Raw genomic sequence first — 15,064 nt, 5'->3', positions numbered from 1 at the left:
CTTGTATAGCTGTTTTGGACTGTTGTATGGTTGATTTTGAGAAAAAAATTATTGCACTTACACTTTTGAAATAAGACCACTTTTTTTTCTTATTTAACAACAGAACTAAGTAGCAAGTGTGTCTCAGATGGCAAAAATCCCAAGTATTTTGAATCATAGAATCACAGAACTGCTAGGGTTGGAAGGAACTTCTGAAGATCATCTAATCCCACCCACCCTGCCAAGGCAGGATCACCTAGAAGTGTTGGTTCAACTGAGTTGCTTCATACTCCCAGTAAATAGAGACTGTAATGTACTTATTCATTTCAATGTTCACAGTCATTTCCCATTACAGATTTATGTAGTTAACAGCTAACAGTGAGAGGCATGCAGACTCTGGCCTCCAGGAATTAGTGGTGTCAGTTTGGTACCAGCAGAACCTACTTCTGCAATTTTTGCTGTAAATATTCTGCAATATGGTGATGTGTTAGATGTTTTGACAATTTCACAAAACATAGTTGAAAGACTAATCTTACCTGTTCATATATTCTGTGGGTTTCAAGTATGTGTTGCAGGCACCATATATATTTCATATTATATTTCATATAAAGAAATGCTGAATTTTATTTTAATGTGGAGGACCCACCAAGTAGTAGATGCTAGAACATATCAAATAACTATTGGATACCAAGACTAAAACAGGTATTTCAGACAGAACTGTGGTAAAGGTAGAAGAGTTGCACTCTAGAGCTTGCTTTTCTCAGGATGTTCAGCCATAAATTATGGTCCAGTCATTGCCTATTCTTTAATTTCAAATGAAGACCAAAAACTTAGTATAGTACAGTATCGGTGCCTGCATTGCATAGTACAGGACTACAACTACACCAGTGACCCGCTGCAGCTAAAGAGTCGGGAAATTGGCAAGGTTGGAACAGACCTTCATGGTCACCCAGTCCAGCTGTCTGCTCAGCACTACCCTTGTCACCCATAAACCACCAAACCACATCCCCAGACCCAGATGCCTCTTGAACACCTCCAGGGATAGTCGCTCCACCACCCCTGTGGGCAAACTGTTCCAATCTCTGACCACCCTAACAGTGAAAAAAAAATTCTAATACCTGAATCTCCCCTGTCTCAGCTTAAGGTAATTTCCTCTTGTCTTCTCACTGCAAGCACAGCAGGAGATCAACCCTTACCTCACTACAGCCTCCCTTCAGGCAGTTGTCAAGATCAATGAGGTGTACCCTGAGCCTCCTCAAGACTAAATAAACCCAACTCTCACAGGTGTTCCTCTGTGGCATGTCCTAAAGCTTTCACAAGCTATGTTGCCATTCTCTGGACATGTTCCAGGAATTCAGTGTCTTCTTTAAAGTGAGGGGTCCAGAACTGAGCACAGGATTTGAGGTGTGGCCTCACCAGTGCCCAGCACAGGGGGACAATCCCTGCCCTGCTCCTGCTGCCACACCATTGCTGGCACAGGCCAGGATGCCACTGGCCTTCTTGGCCACCTGGGCACTGCTGGCTCATGCTCAGCTGCTGTCACCAGCACCCCCAGGGCCTTTTCCTGGGGCAGCTTTGCAGCCACTCTGCCCCAGCCTGTGGCACTGCCTGGGCTTGCTGTGACCCAAGGGCAGGACCCAGCACTGGGCCTTGTTGAACCTCACACCACTGGGCTCAGCCATGATCCAGCCTGTCCAGATCCCTCTGCAGAGCCTTCCTGCCCTCCAGCAGGTCAGCACTCCCACCCAGCTTGGTGTCATCTGCAAACTGATTGAGGGGACACTCAATTGCAACACCCAGACAATTGATAAAGGTGTTAAACACAACAAAAAGAGCCCTGGGGAACACCATTAGTGACTGGCCACCAACTTGATTTAGTTCCATTCACCACCACTCTCTGGGCCCGACTATCTTGGGAGTTTTTTTACCCACCAAAGAGTCCACTCATCCAAGCCACAAGCAGTTTTTCTAGGAGGATCCTGTGGACAATGGAGTCAAATGCATTTACTCAAGTTCAGACAGAAAACACCCACAGCCTTCCCCTCATCTACTAAGCAGGTTGCTTTGTCATAGAAGGAGATCAGGTTGGTCAAGCAGGACCTGCCTTTTGTAAATACATGTTTGCTGGGCTTGATCCCCTAGTTGCCCTGCATGTGCCATATAATGGGCTTCGTGCATCTCTTCCACCGCCTTGCTCAGAACTGAGGTAACTACAGCCCTGCAGATCATCCTTCCAGCTGTCCTTGCAGACGGACACTACATTTGCTGATTTCCATTCTTCTGGAACTTTTACAGTAACCAGGACTGTTGGCAGATGATTGAGAGTGGTTTGGCAAGATGTTTTACAAGTTCCCTCATTACTCTGGGTGGATCTCACCAGCTCCCATAGACTTGTGAGTGTCTAATTGGCACAGCAGGTCACCAGCCATTTCCTCCTGCATTATGGGGGCTTCACTCATCTGCCCATCACCAATTTCCAGGTTTGGTAATTTCTCAAACTGGGTATCCAAAGGACAAGTGGGAATGAAATTAAGACCAGGGCAAAGAAGGCATTAAATACCTCTGCCTTTTCCTCATACCCTGTCACTCACTGCACTGCCCTCTGCATTCCTCAATTGATGAAGACACTCCGTGACCCTCCTTTTGCTATCACTGAATTTATACAAGCCTTTTTTGCTGTCTTTTACTGCTGTGGCCAAATCAGGTTCTAGTAGTACTTTGCCCCTCTAATCTTCTCCCTATATGATCTTGCAACATCCTTACAGTCCTTTCAGGTTATTTGACCCTCCTTCCAGAGATGATAGATTCTCTTTTTTTCCCCCAAGTTCTCTTTAACCAGTCTTTTTTCCTGATGACTTGTTTTTCTAGACAAGGGGACAGCCTGATCCTGAATATTTAATAATTCCTTTTTAAAGCACATCCAGCCTTCCTGGATTCCATTGTCCTTCAGGACTGACTCCAAAGAGACTCTGTCAATCAATGTCCTAAACAGGCCAAAGTCTGCTAGATGGAAGTCCAAGGTGGAAGTTCTGCTGGTGCCCCTCCTTATCCACCCAGTACTGAAAACTAATATTTCATGATCTCTCTGCCCAAGACAGCCACCAACCATCGCATCATCCACTAGTCTTTCTTTGCTCGTCTCATGGTTTAAGCCCAGCCAGCTGCCAAGCCCCAAGCAGCCACTTGCTCACTCCCGCGCCAGTGGGATCAGGGAGAGAATCGGAAGGATAAATGCCAGGAAACTTGTGGACTGAGATAAAGACAGTTTAATAGGGAAAGCAAAAGCCATGCACAATCCAAGCAGACCCACTTACATTCTAAGCATGATGTCACATGGTCTGGAATATCCCTTTGGTCACTTTGAGTCACCCGTCCTGACTGAGTCTCCTCCTGAGCACCCCCAGTCCCTCCCCAGTGTGGCTGCACCAAAAGCAGAAAAGGCCTTGGCTCTGTGCAAGCCCTACCCAGCAGTAACAAAAACATCTCTGTATTATCAACTCTGTGTTCAAACACAGCCCCAAAGCAGCCATTATGAAGAAAGTTAACTCTACCCCTGCCAAAACAAGCACATACACAAAAAACAAACAAACAAACAAACAAAACAAAAAACCAAAACACAAACAAAACAAACAAAAAAAACCACAACAGGTCTAGCAGGGCATCTCCTCTGGCAGGCTCTTTCACCAGCTGTTCATGAAGTTCCCTTCCACACAGTCCAAGAACCTCCGGTCTGCTTTGTCTCTGCTGTGTTCTATTTCTAGCAGACATTTGGCAAGCTGGAATCATACACACATAAAAGGGCAACCACGAGACTTGTGGCAGCCACTTGAAGAATGCATCATGTGCCTGTTCATCGTGGTTGGGTGGTCTCTAACAGACTCCCACCATGACATCTGCCCTGCTGATCTTCCCCCTGTCTTACCATAGGCACTCAGCCTTGTCATCTTCATCATAATCATCAATTTCAATACAATCAAATCACTCCCTAAGAGTGCTAGTCTATGTTTGCAGAATACTCCTAATTGGTTTGCTAATTGAGTCGAGGCTTCATTTTCTAGCATGTGCCTTGCTGAGACTAAATAGGCTTTTCTCTGACACATACATGGGAAAGCAATGTGTAGAGGACATCGTCCCTAGAGGGATCAAAACCAACCAACTCCTGAAATAACCAACAGCCTACATTGCTCAGCTCTTTTCTACTGACAGTACTACCAGGAAGACCCTGCAAAATTCAACCTGTTGCTGTTCATATTTGAACTGATTTTATTATGAAAGTTTCGTTCACAGTAACACAGATCCACAGATCCAGAGCTCTAAGTGTAAAGTACAGGTAAAATGTGGGAGAAACTTGAAAATACTGGGTATTGTAAGAAAAAGGAAGTGTAAGAAAGGTAATAAATTATTTATGTTACTTCTATAAGGTAATTTTCTGCACAATGTTATTGTCAAATAAGTAAGATACATTCTATATCTAGTTATGTTAGTATTTTTAATTTGAGTTACCTAAAGCATTCAGTTTAATTATGTAAAATCACATAGAGCCTGCAGCAATCCAGTGTGCATCAATTGTTTCATTCTGTGTCAAGGTCTATGCCAAAAACCACATGAAATATAAGCCAGTTATTTTTCTACAAAAGCATCTGACCAAGACAAGCAAGAGGAAGAAACCTTGATCTATTTTTGGCACTGTTAACAGTATGCTAGAGAGAGTTTTTATTCTGACTTAGCTCTGCTGTTCTCATTCAAAATTTTGCTAAATCCCATTGTACATGTATTTCCCCAGTACATTAACTAACCTAACATATCAGACTAACCAAAACAACCCCTTATTGACTGAAATATGCTACTGCTGACATTTTATTCTAAATGTTTTATAAGCAGAACTGTTCTAGTAAAGAGTGACTCTGTGTATAGGCATTTGCCATGGGCACACCGTACACAAGATCTGCTGCTGCTTTTATGATCAGAGTTCATGGCAGATGTGGTTGGTCAGTACTTATCCAGTAACCTACTTGTTAGTCAAACAGACACATTTTCAGAGCTCTAGATGGAAGAGGTGTTAAAAAGCTGCTGTCTCAGTGCTCTGCAGCTGGATGTTACCTTTCCCCACTAGAAGTGATGTCCTGGCAGAGGGAGTCAGAAAGAGCTGAAAAAGCTGCAATAGTGACATGTTGAAGTGAGGGTCACAGACAGTGTCATTGCAACACAGGCATTGAATTTACTGGTCCATGTGAGTGACAAGGTGACTGTTATTCAGAACAGTAGCAATCACTTCATCAATTTCCCTGGTCTGCAATGGTTTGCAATGCCCAAGAAAAATTTAGACTTCCCTTCTTCCTCCAGGTTTCACCCAAGAAAGTCAAACAGCCAAAATCAAAATCTGCAATTATTAAAATTGCAAGAAAATGGGACAGCCCAAATCATCACCATATAAATGACCACATTACCTTCCTGTGAACTTCTTGGTGGACTATTTTGTTTGTCTTTGGGAAGCATAATTCTTCTACCTGTACACCTTACCTCCATCCACTTATTATGGCAAATTCAAATCTATGCTCTATTACACCAACAGGTAGACAAAAAACCACTTGGCTTTGGATGTTTCTGCTGACAAACTGGCCAGAATAACTAACAATATCTATGTTGAATAATGCACCCCAATCAAGCTTTTTTGTCTTTTTCCTATTAAAGAGAATTTAATTGATTTAAATTTCTTTAAAGTGTGGGTGGAGTTTTTGTTAAAAATAAAAAAGTGATCAAATAGGTAATCCATTGTAGACAAATCCTGTTGTGATGTCTGATGGGGAAAGAAGTGGTCTCATTTAACACCACCAGATCTGACACCTTTAAACCCACTAAGCAGGATTGTACCTGCTGTTGCTCTTGATTTTAAAGGCAAAGAGACTCTGCAGAGACAACAGTCCAGCTGGGAAAGACTGTGACATTCAAGCCCAATTCTCTGTTACAGCACAGGGTACATATAGTAGCAGACAAACCCCAGAATGGGAAATCCATTATTCAGAAGGCTGAACAATTGCTTTGTTAAGCTATACTGTATTATATTATACTATCCCAAAACTATACTCTACTACTCTATAGGAAAATAAAGAAAAACGCGTCACCCCTTACAGACAGTCACGCCACAGCTCTGACCTAACTGGTCAATCAATCCAAACAACCATCACCAGTGTCCAGTTAAGAAATCTCTCTTTGGTAAAAAATCTCCATAACACATTCCATATGTGCCAAACAACAGGAGCAGCAAATAGAGATAAGAATTGTTTTCTCTCTCTTAGCTTCTCACTGCCTTCCCCAGGGAAAATCCTGGGAACGTTGTACCTGCTGCTCTCTGTGAACAGAGCTGCGGCCACAGGTATGCCTGTGGAACAAGTGTTGGTTGATCTGTTTTAGCCTTCAGTGTCAAAGCAGCAGCTCAACAATAATGTTTAATAGAGCATATTGTTGCACCTCTAGACTTAAATTTTGTTTTAAGTACAAAATATTTGATTTACCAAGAGATACTGAAAATCTAGTGTTTATAGAATTAATGAGGTGCTCATTGGTAGCATTAACTCAATACTGCTGATACTGCTGACTGTTGATGGTCAATGAAAGACAAAACTGAATTAAAAACTGGTTTCCTCTTACTTCCACAGATTAGTTTTGAAACCACAATGGTGCACACACAAGAAGGCATTCACAACCAGGTAGCAGTTTTAGGTGAGCAACATCTTGCAGAGTGTTTACAGTCAAATTTTGATGGAATTCACCGCATGAGGGATATGGTAGTGACTTGTTTGAGCAATAACCCTTGTAGTTATTTCCTCGCATTCTTGAGTAACACCATAGTTTAAAGAGACTGATGGAAATCTGGATAGGAAAATCATTGGAAATTACAAAGGCAGAATATAAATTGATTGTTAGTTGGGTTTTGGTCTTTTTGAGGGGTTTTTTTTGCTGATTCACCTAACAATTTAACATGTGCAATAAAGACTAAAAGGAAGGATCAAAATTTCCTGTCCTCAGTATTTCAAGTTCATACTACCTGTTGTTGTTCAAACTTTCAGGAATACAGGTGAGTTTTTTCAGATGCATTGTTCTCTTATTTGATTTGATAATTAAAACTAATTTATGCCTTCAGAAAACGTATTTGCCCAGTGTATGTTTGATAAAGGGCTGCAACACAAAAATTATCTCAGAACTCTTCCCCGCATGTCCCTGTTCCCCCCTTCCTTCCTCAAAACCACATATATTTGTTTCAGGAAGCAAGCTTGCTACCTTAGACTCACAGTTGCAGCTAAAAACTAGTGCACTGGAGCCACAGGCATATAGCTGTTTAGTGGTTTAATGGTGGGGCCTGAAGTTGGAACCAAGGCTGCAAGTTGAAGCTGAGGCAGTAAAAGCAGCAACAACCATTGCCTGATGTTGGCCTCTTCTGTGGGACACTATTTGTGTTTTATGCTCATGAGAAGCTGCCAAGGACTGGGTGGTCAGTGTTACACTTCTGCTGAGGTGAGGTAGTCATCCAGTAAAGATCCTGGTTAAAAAAAGATACTCTTCTGTCTCCTTGTACATTGAAAAAACTTACCCTTCAAACTAGTCTTGCCACCATCTTTTTCAGAGTATTGTGAGCAACATCCTGCCTGTTGCTCCATTTTATTACTGCTGCATCATCAGGTTCTCACATCTAGGAGAGGTAAAATCTATCTGCATGTCACTTTCCTGCTTATCCACTAGATTTCTACAACCCTTAGCTGGCATTTGCCCTGTATTTCAGCTACCTGTAGATACCTTCTTCTGTGCTAAACAAATGCCGTGTTGCCTTACCTGTATTTATTCAACCTTTCATTGCAAGAATGAATTTGACAGCCCAGAAATCTCTGTGATTTGGACTAGGTGTTAATTAAGAGGCTGTGGAATTTGGTTTGGGTTTAAGTAATCCTGCTGAGTGCTGAAGTACTGACTGTGTGCAGTGCGCTGTGCACCTGATGGCACGTGCACATCCCTGTTCCTCCTTCATACAGGGGTAACATCAAATTCCCTCACAGGAATAATTAAGAAGTTATGGTTATACATGAACCCTCTCAGTCATCAGTGCAAACAGAGGTTCAGCAAAGTGTGCCCCATCTCTCTACATCTTGTGGCTAAAGAAGCTCAAAGGAACAATTCTCGGATGAACCATTCTCTATGTAGCAGGAGATTGTCACTTTGTACAACCCCACAATCCTTTGAATGCATTCAGGGTGGATACATCTGCTTCCTTTCCATACAGGATAGCCGAAGTAACCATTGATTCCACACATTACCGACATTCATACTACAAAATGTCTGGAAACACAGCTGACGCCAACTTAAAATCCACACAGTATGTAAACCCAAGAGCACTTCTCAAAGATTGATTGATTAACCTTCATAGTGTATTTTCGGCACAGTGGCGTACATGCTAAATTAATTAACAGGAGATTTTTTTTTTTTCCCTTTGACCACGACGGGGCGGGGCTGGCACTACCTAACTCCCAACAAAAACCAAACAATCCAGGAAAAACTTTTATAGCAAAACAGCGACACCCACTGCTGGACATCACAGTTGCACCCTTATGCTCCTCGAAAATAAAGCGAAGGTGAAAACGCCAGGGAGGGGAAAGCTGAACTCCCAAGGAGCTGGCGAACCTTCTCCCTTGCATGGCTGCCACGAACCTCAGGTTGCGGTCTCAACACAGGGCTGCCCCCAAGGGCCGTGGTCATGCAGCAGGGAGACACGGACGGGGGGAGGAAGGGTGTCACGGTGTCACCAGCTCCTCGCGTCGCGTGCCCCGCTGCCTCCCCTGGGCGCAGCGACACAGACGCGGGGACGAGCGGGGGACACGGGATCACGGCCGTGCTCTCTCCGCACCCGCAGCGTTGAAGCGTGAGGATGCTCCACGCTAGGGAGGGGCTGCCGGCGGGATTGCTGTTCGTCAGCCCCGGCCAGAACGTCCTGCAGCCTGGAGAAAGAGGTGCGCGGACGTGACTGTGACACTCGGGTGGGTACCGAAGCTCCCCGACTTCTGCCGCGGGTCGCCGCCCAGGGCGGGCTCTGCATCCCGCTCGGCCGGGAAGCAGCTGGTCCCTAAGCGCCCCGGGTACTTCTTGCTGGCGGCTCGGCGGGACGAGGTGCTGTGGCTCACGGGCTGTCAGCACTGCGCGCAGCCCCGGTGCGGTGCGAGAGGCTCCCGCCGTCTTCCCTCGCCTGGCCCAAGTGCCGGCGGTGGCCTTTAAGCGGGGCCGGGGGGTGCGGGGCCGCGTCTCCCGCGGTGTGCGGCGGCTGAGGCTCGGCCCCTGCGCCGAGGGACGCCGGGCTCGGCAGCGGCAGGCCTGGCCGGGCCGGGGTCACTTCAGCCCTTGGAGCCCGTGTCTGTGCGAGCGGCTTTCCTCGGGCGCGGCGTTGGTGCTGCTGGCGAAGATCCAGCGGGCACTCGGGCGGAGGGTCAGGCCGGCAGCCGCTGGGAGAGCGACCCCCCGGCACGGCTGTCCCGGCACGGCTGTCCCGGCTAGCGCAGCGGGGCAGCGCTTCTCGGCTGTAGGGAGCTGCTCCGTCCGGGAAAGGTACAGGCTGGTGTGCCACGGTTGTTTCTTCTCCCTCTTCTTGAGTTTGTAACTTAAGGCAGGGATGGTCAGAAGAGGTCTTTCCCCCTTACCTGAAGGACAGGGTCTTCTCTCGCTATGAAGCCAAATGGGAGAGAGAAAACCAGCTGGAAAAGGGTAGAAAGTAATGGAAGCCAGTCTGCAGCTGTATGAACATAACTACGTTTGTTTTGCTGCTGCTGCTGCTAGTTGGACTGCTGTGCTGAGACGGCAGCAGAGCACAGCAGTGTGTTGGGATGCACTGTTGCTGCTGGGAAAGTCCAAATTGGTCCACCAGAAGGGTACTGCTTAGTCCTGAAGGAATTCTCTCTGGTTCTGGTCTTTGTCTAAGTAGGCTGGCTTAAGATGCAGAAGTGATGTCTGCATGGACATCTTTACTGACTTTTTTGAAAGCAATCTTTCAAATTTGTGTCTCTACAGGGTAATAGCACAGCTGAAATTTTAAAATAAAACCAACTGCTTGAATCTAGGTGAGGGGAAGATGATGAAAAAAACCCCCACCTGAAATTGGTGTATGTACAGAAAGCAGTTAGTGAGGAGGACGAAGGAGACCAATCTGGAACTGTTCTAGACATGCAGTGCTTGTCGTGGCTTTGGTTTTTCAAAATGGATCTCAGTAACTTCTGAATGGATTGATGGAATAGATATTTTACTTGTGCTGAGTTATGCTTGGTTTTTGGTCAGCAATGTAAATGAATCAGTATTAGTACTGGCTATGGACTTGGGTTTTCAGTCATCTAACATGTCATTTAAGAAGGCATAAGTGACATTAACTGACCACTAATCACAGCTGATATGGGCTTCTGTCTTGCATTGTATTACTCAGAAGACTGATCTGTAGTTACTATTCTCTTGGTGTTTCCTTTTATACACATTCTTTCATGTGAACGACCTGCTGGAAGCAGAGAGAAATTCAAAGTTAACAATTTCTTGCTTTGGGGAATTTTTTTTATATTAACGTAAGGGCTCACATAGAACACAACTGAAAACTTTGATGCTATAGTGTGCGTACATTGAGTTCTTTGTGTCCAGCAACACTGGGCTTTAGTTTAATAAAACCACATTTGTAAGTTTTGGGTGAGGATGCATCGGTGTGCTGTTGTTGGTAAAAGAGAGGAATATTGCAAAGCTGTTTTGAGGTACAGGCTGTCTTCTTTTTTCTTTTCCATTTGTAAGAAGATGTTCAAGTTAAGCCCTATCTGACCCTATGGGTAATACAAAACTTTTTATGAAAGTTGGTAGATCAGCAACTTGATGCTTGAATACTTTGTGTGTTAGGTAAGAGAAGAAGTCTGCAAATAGCTAGATGGTGCAGCCTATAATTAGTACTGCTAATGTACCAGTGGGTGAAAAAATACAAACATTAGTAAGATCATTCCAATAAGCAGATACTAGTACTAGAAAAACATACTACATATGGTAGATATATGTCATTTAAGCAATAAAAAGAATTGACATAATTTGAAATCTTGACTTTTTCCCCCTCCCTGCTTCAAACTGAAATGATGAAAATTACTTTACTTTCAAACTTCCTACATAAATATATGTCCCCTATGTATTGGATAAGTCTGGAAAAAATTAATAGTTGGACTCAATGATCTTAGAGCTCTTTTCCAACCTAAATGATTTTGTCATTTAAGTAACAAAAACAAACAACAAAATGAAAAAAAAAATCTACCTTTCAAAACCATCTTCTTTCTTTACCAATAAGAAAATATTTTCTAGAAAATATTTTTTTAGAGAATAAAGCATGCACTTTTTATGTGTGTTTTCAAGTCATAAAATATTCCTGGTCAAACTGTCTGGTCAAAAATTAATCCAAGTTCAGATCCATCAGGACTGGATGTTGTTACAGCACTCAGTTTATCTATAGTTTTTATACTTCATGTATCACTACTGCATTTGTCTGATTCTTTTGTGTTATTGTCTGTAATTTAATAATTGTAAATAAGTACAGAGCTAACTAAGAATGCAGACTACATTACATAGCATAATACACAGTATACAGTTTATGACTGGTACTCAGAGTGATTTTAAAGTCCAACAAGTGAGTGGCTGCTGGACTTTGTGCTCCTTGCTTGCAGTTGTTTGTAAGAATTCCACCAGCTCAGGCGTTAAGCACTTACCCTTCATGGGGATGCATGCTGGGGCAATACAGGGTCTAAAGTCACGGGATGTAAGTACAACCACTCTGTTACCCAGAAAGGAACGCTGAAGCAATAGAATTTCTTCTTAAGTGGAATAACTGGCTCCTGCAAAGACTGACAAATACAAGATATTAAAACACAGAAAAAGATGTCATTATGCTTTATCAGACAATGGACCTGCTTCAGGTGTGGGACAGTAGACAGCAATAATTGCCACAATGCAGTATTCATATATGTGGAGAAAGAAGAACCAAGTACAGGTGCCTCAGGCAGCAGGTGAGTATACTTCTGAGCAGACGGACTGGCTCTGAGCTGGAGCTGCACTGCTTTGGGAGGAGCATCCATCAGGAAAACCATGGATTCTGGTGAGCTGTGAAGCCAAGGAGAGCTGCAGACTCTTGGGCCTCTTGAGGCCGCTTGTGGAGGAGAGGTATTGTCAATAAGACAGATGATGACTTGGCCTGAATTACTGTCTGGGACAGTTCATTACTGCTGGTTCAGAAATGAAAATGTAATCAGCAAAACAACTCCTGAAAGGTAGGCAGCTGCTACTAAGAAGACTCGGACCTTCAGTCAAAATATTTTAATGGGTGTTGAACAGAAGAAATCCTGCTCTCTGACACAGTGCATTGCTTTGGGGTGTGATACTAAAAATGTAATTTATAGGTGGTTTATGGAATGATCATAACAGAATTGCAAAAGCAAATACACTGGTAAAAATAGTGAGCACTTCTCAGAAGAAAGTAGAAAATTCTTGTCCAGAGAGTGTTCCTAGAAAGCCAAGAGAAAATCCAGAGCTGCAACCCATCTGGATCTAAGGAACCTTAAGAGCAGATAGCAGAGTCCTAAGATGCAAATATAGTAGTGTGGTGGCCTCTCCAGACCTGCTAGGCCTCATGGATTCCCTGTCCTGTGTAAATTGGTATGTAAACTGATCTTAGTGGTCTTAAACTGAGACCACTGAAGTTATTGAAAGGTTCAGAGTTTGGCATATGGTACAGCTCTAATTCAGTTATACTGTTGCTTAATTGCTCTGAAAGACCATTAGCTGCAGTTTGTCTCAAGTATTTTTTCCACCTTATCTAACAAAATAAGCTGTCTTGAATACACTTACAAGAATCCTTGGAATCTTGTAGTGGTTTTGGTTTCATCTGTTGATTTATTACTGTATTTTTTTGTCCTTTACAAATATCAAGGATATAAACACATCAGGATTTAAGCTTCAAAAAACACATCCAGCTTTGCTGTACCTAACAGAAGTAGATAACATGGTGCTCATTCATGGCAATTTTAATGTGAAACAAAGTTTAGATCCGTTTAGAAGCTGAAAAGAAGAACTAACCGCTGCAGAACCCATGTATTTCTGCATTAAAGTGCAAGTTCTGGACAAAAGCCTATTACACTAGCTCTACACTCATTATTTGTTTTGCCTGAGGTTACTAGGAAACAAAATCCCTGATACCTTTGAAAGGTATTAGGAAAGAGTTATTAGCTGTTACTAGTAGTTTGAAGTGGGGGGGTAGAAAGTAGTATTTTTCTGATTCAGCAGATATTTTGACAAAATTCAACAGCAGCCTAAAATATAAAGCATTTTTTCTCTCTAGTTATATACAGAGCAAACTCACCAATGCCTAGGTAAGCTGCTTTTGCAAACTGTCTTTTTATTTAAAGGACATGGATAGGATGGTCTAGAAGAAACCGGAAGAGTAGTCTTTAGTTTTGTTTTGAAAAGCAAACAGTCTTTTTTGAAATACTGATTTTTTTTTTCCTTTCCCCTTACCTTCCATGTAACAATATCTGCAGTAGTCTTGTTGTAAATGACAAACCTAAAAACTGGGAGGGTGGCAGATTAGTTTCTCTTTATCTATTTACAGTTGAAAAAAGGTTAGGAAATCTGTAATAAATGTGTGGTTTGGTCCTTATATGTGTTAGGTCAAGTCAAGACAGGGAGTAAAATTTGGGCATTATATATGCAAGAAAGACTATTTTTAGATTGTTGGTGTCTTCATTTATCGAAGGTGATGAATTTTGTAAGGGTTAGTAAATTAGTGAAAGCCCCAGGGAAAGTCTGCTGTATCTTATCACATATTTATATTATTATCTTTTTTTTTTTTTTTTCTTTATGATCCTTCACATCTTCCTTGGGACCTGCCTCTCTGAGGTTTCTAATTTTGAATGAGTCAGGCACAAATCCTCATCTTATAAAAATGTATACTAATGATTTTTCTGCTGTGATTTATTGCCATTAACTTCAGTTGCCATATACCTGGAAGGTGTATGGGTGGCATTACACTTACATGTGCTTATATGATTACGTTATTTTGTGTTGAAAGCAAATGGCAGCCCTTTAGTACAGATATCTGGAGAGCAAACCATGTGTGCTGAGGTTATGATGATCTGATAATATCAGTCTTGTTATATTGTTTTCTAAAGGATCAGAAGTCATGTATCATCACAACTCTTTCTTCGCTGTTTCATGGTAGCTCATTCTCTTTAAGTTTTATTCACATAAAACTGTAGTTGAAATGTAATGATATTCTCAGAAGGATGTGGACATGGAATTAGGAAAAATAAAGTAAAAATAAGTATCTCTGTAATTAGAAAAGGAGTGTGGCCTTCTCTCTGCAAATCTGGTAACTTTACACCAGGCTCATGGCCTCCAAGATTTTTTTGTATAACAAAGGAGGTGCACTGACTCATTACATGTCAAGTTGAGTAGACAGGAACCATGTAAAGTCAAATTTCAAATAGCAGTATGAGGTTTTGCAGGAGTTGTAACTGGATACAATAAAGTGGCTGAGATGCATAACTGCTGGTGGTTGTTGTTGGAGCGGTTTTAGGTAACACTGAGCTTTGGGGGTCTCTCAATATTAAAAATTCACTGAAAGGGCTACATTTCCAATTTTACCAAGAAGGAAGCAAGGCAAGTAAGTATACTACTGTATGGCTAACAAGTTATTCAAAATAGAAGAAAAGGAAAAATCACACTAGAATTGCTCTAAATCACACTAGAATGATTAGTGAAAATAAAAGCCCTCTTGCAGCACCCCAAAGAAGTGTTTCTAGAGCATGTAGTTGGAACAGGTGGTACTGGAAATTATATCTTTGACAGTAGATACTGCCCTTCTTCACCTTCAGAAATGTACTTTCTGGTGCTCAATGAAGCATTCCTAGTTGTACAATGAATCAGGTGCTCCCAATGGAAAAAGTACCAGGAATCAACTCATTAATTGGTCTCTTATCTATTGTGGCTTGAAAATAATAGGCTTTTAAGAACAGATACTGCTCACCAAGGCAGCTAGATGGAATTCTGC

General features: G+C 42.6%; 1 protein-coding gene across 1 annotated transcript in view; it reads left to right on the top strand.

The window, feature by feature from the left end:
• The first annotated feature begins 8,910 nt into the window (after positions 1-8,910).
• PUM3 (pumilio RNA binding family member 3) overlaps positions 8,911-15,064 on the top strand; it is a 69,881-nt gene continuing 63,727 nt past the window's right edge. Inside the window, exon 1 of the mRNA XM_064736556.1 lies at positions 8,911-9,002. The gene's annotated coding sequence lies outside the window, so the exon portion shown is untranslated. The remainder of the gene's footprint in view (positions 9,003-15,064) is intronic.

Source organism: Zonotrichia leucophrys, chromosome Z (assembly GCF_028769735.1).
Source record: "Zonotrichia leucophrys gambelii isolate GWCS_2022_RI chromosome Z, RI_Zleu_2.0, whole genome shotgun sequence".
NCBI lineage: Eukaryota > Metazoa > Chordata > Aves > Passeriformes > Passerellidae > Zonotrichia > Zonotrichia leucophrys.
Note: the sequence above shows the minus strand (reverse complement) of the source record. Positions and strands in the feature narration are given on the sequence as shown.